The sequence below is a fragment of the Arachis stenosperma genome, chromosome 2, assembly GCF_014773155.1.
Source record: "Arachis stenosperma cultivar V10309 chromosome 2, arast.V10309.gnm1.PFL2, whole genome shotgun sequence".
Classification (NCBI taxonomy): domain Eukaryota; kingdom Viridiplantae; phylum Streptophyta; class Magnoliopsida; order Fabales; family Fabaceae; genus Arachis; species Arachis stenosperma.
This window is the reverse complement of record NC_080378.1, coordinates 86250654-86254258: the sequence shown is the minus strand read 5'-3', so window position 1 is coordinate 86254258 and position 3605 is coordinate 86250654. Positions and strand designations below refer to the sequence as shown.

General features: G+C 38.7%; 1 non-coding gene across 1 annotated transcript; it reads right to left on the bottom strand.

The window, feature by feature from the left end:
* Window positions 1-257: 257 nt before the first annotated feature.
* Window positions 258-365, bottom strand: LOC130964248 (small nucleolar RNA R71). The gene has a single exon (XR_009080349.1). It is a non-coding gene; the product is annotated as a small nucleolar RNA R71 (small nucleolar RNA).
* Between the last annotated feature and the right edge of the window lie 3240 nt (window positions 366-3605).

Genomic DNA, 3605 nt, shown 5'->3' with positions numbered 1-3605 from the left:
TGATGCAACAGAATTGCAAGTTTCATGGACTTCCATCAGAAGATCTTTTTCAGTTCTTAACTGAATTCTTGCAGATCTGTGATACTGTTAAGACCAATAGAGTTGATCCTGAGGTCTACAGGCTTATGCTTTTCCCTTTTGCTGTAAGAGACATAGCTAGAGTATAGTTGGACGCTCAACCTAAAGATAGCCTAAACTCTTGGGATAAGCTGGTCACAGCTTTCTTAGCCAAGTTCTTTCCTCCTCAAAAGCTGAGTAAGCTTAGAGTGGATGTTCAAACCTTTAGATAGAAAGAAGGTGAATCCCTTTATAAAGCTTGGGAGAGATACAAGCAATTGACCAAAAAGTGTCCTTCTGACATGCTTTTAGAATGGACCATCCTGGATATATTCTATGATGGTCTGTCTAAATTATCTAAGATATCATTGGACCATTCTACAGAAGCTCAGGAACTCATTGACATGGTTGCAAATAACCAATTTATGTACACTTCTGAAAGGAATCCTGTGAATAATGGGACGCCTCAGAGGAAGGGAGTTCTTGAAATTGATGCTCTGAATGTCATATTGGCTCAGAACAAAATGTTGACTCAGCAAGTCAATATGATTTCTCAAAGTCTGAATGGATTGCAAAATGCATCCAACAGTACTAAAGAAACATCTTTTGAAGAAGAAGCTTATGATCTTGAGAACCCTGCAATGGCAGAGGTGAATTACATGGGTGAAGCCTATGGAAACACCTATAATCCCTCATGGAGAAATTATCCGAATTTCTCATGGAAGGATCAACAAAAGCCACAACAAGGCTTTAATAATGGTGGAAAAAACAGGTTTAGCAATAGCAAGCCTTTTCCATCATCCTCTCAGCAACAAACAGAGAATTCTGAGCAGAGCCCCTCTAGCTTAGCAAATATAGTCTCTGATCTATCTAAGACCACTCTCAGTTTCATAAATGAAACAAGGTCCTCCATTAGAAATTTGGAGGCACAAGTGGGCCAGCTGAGTAAAAGAGTCACTGAAACTCCTCCGAGTACTCTCCCAAGCAATACAGAAGAGAATCCCAAAAGAGAGTGCAAGGCCATAACTGTGAGTAACATGGTTGAACCTGGAGAGAGTGGAAAGGCAGTGATTCCTAGTGAGGAAGACCTCCTGGGACGTTTTGATGATTGGATTTTTGACGGTTTAGAATTTCACTAATGAAATCTCGTTGTAAAGTATAGTTTCTAAACCAACACTAATCCTTTCATACAAAAATTTGTTTGTCACAAGTAACAAACCCCTAAAATCTATAAACCGAAGTATTAAACCTCGGGTCGTTCTCCCTAGGAATTGTAATGAAGTGTTTTGTTATTGGTTATGAGTTATTTTTGGGGTTTTGATAAGAGGCATGAAAGATAAATGATAAGAAAGTAAACTAATGGCTAAAAAGGTCTTGGCAAGGGTTGGTAGTCAAGGATCTCTATCCTAATCACTAACTACAATATGAGAATTGGCAAGGATTAATCTCATTAAGTCATCCTCTAACTAGTAGTAAAGGAAAGTTAAATGAGATATATCAATCCTAGTCCATAAGTCCTAACTCTTCACTAATTCAATTAGTGAGAACTAGAGTCAATGGTTCCCAATCATCAATTACTTGGACATTAGCAACTCAAGAGTTCCCTAGTTACCTTTCCAAGCCAAGAGTATAAAACTCTACTCTAAAATCCTTCCAAGCATTTCATCAAACACTTGGAAGGCATAAAAGGAAAACATAGTAATTCAACAACAAGAACAAAATTTAACAACAATTATTGCAAAGAATTAACAACAACAAATCAAAAGGAACACAATTATTATGATTTACCTTGAATTGAATTGAAAGAGAAAGGAAGGAACAAAAGTAGATCTACAACAAAATACAAGAACAACATAAAGGAAATTACAACAAAAGAATAGAGGAAGATGAATGTAACAACAAGGAATTGAGAGGATAGAAGTAGAAGAAGATGAATTAAAATCTAGATCTAAGAACTAAACCTAATCCTAATCCTAATCCTAGAGAGAAGTGAGAGCTTCTCTCTCTAGAAACTACTTCTAAAACTAAACTATGACTAATGGTAACTAACTTTCTCATCCCTCTTCAATCCTTGGCTTAAATAGCATCAGAAATGAGTTGGATTGGGCCCACAAGGCTTTTGAATTCGCTGGCCACGAGTTGCATTTTAAGAAGTTACATGCACCATCGGCGCGTCCGCGTACCATGCATGTGCGCGCCCCTAAACGCGATGCAACTATGACAAATCTTATATCATTTCGAAGCCCCGGATGTTAGCTTTCCAACCCAACTGAAACCACATCATTTGGACCTTTGTAGCTCAAGTTATGGTCAATTAAGTACGAAGAGGTTGGCTTGACAGCTTTTGCGATTCCTTCATTTCTTCATGAGTTCTCCAACTTTACATGCTTTTCCTTCATTCCCTTGATCCAATCTTTGTCTTCTAAATCTGAAATCAATTAACAAACATATCAAGGTATCTAATGGAATCAAGGTGAATTAAATTAAGCTATTTTAAGACCTAAAAAGCATGTTTTCACTCTTAAGCACAATTAAAGGAGAAGTTATAAAACCATGCTATTTCATTGGATAAATGTGGGTAAAAGGTGATAAAATCCCTTAAATTTAACACAAGATAAACCCTACAAATGGGGTTTATCACGTTCACTGACCAATAAGGAGTTCCCCTTTGAGGAACCAAAGGAATCTGAGGCTCATATAGAGACCATAGAGATTCCAATGAACCTACTTCTGCCGTTCATGAGCTCTGATGAGTATTCCTCCTCTAAAGAGGATGAAGATATTACTGAAGAGCAAGTTGCTAAGTACCTTAGAGCAATCATGAAGCTGAATGCCAAGTTAATTGGTAATGAGACTTGGGCGGAAGAACCCCCCTTACTCACCAATGAATTGAATGACTTGGTTAGGCAGACATTACCTCAAAAGAAACAGGATCCTGGTAAATTCCTAATTTCCTGTACCATAGGCACCATGACCTTTGAGAAGGCTCTGTGTGACCTAGGGTCAGGCATAAATTTAATGCCACTATCTGTAATGGAGAAATTGGGAATCTTTGAGGTGCAGGCTGCCACATTCTCATTAGAGATGGCAGACAAATCCATGAAAAAGGCTTATGGATAGGTAGAGGACGTGCTAGTAAAGGTCAAAGGCCTTTACATCCCTGCTGATTTCATAATCCTAGACACTGGAAAGGATGAGGATGAATCCATCATCCTTGGAAGACCCTTCCTAGCCACAGCAAAAGCTGTGATTGATGTGGACAGAGAGGAGAGTTGGTCCTTCAATTGAATGAGGACTACCTTGTGTTTAAAACTCAAGGATCTCCCTCTGTAACCATGGAGAGGAAGCAAGAAAAGCTTCTCTCAATACAGAGTCAAACAAAGCCCCCACAATCAAACTCTAAGTTTGGTGTTGGGAGACCACAACCAAACTCTAAGTTTGGTGTTGAACCCCCACATTCAGACTCTAAGTTTGGTGTTGGGAGGTCCCAACAATGCTCTGAATATCTGTGAGGCTCTATGAGAGCTCACTGTCAAGCTATTGACATT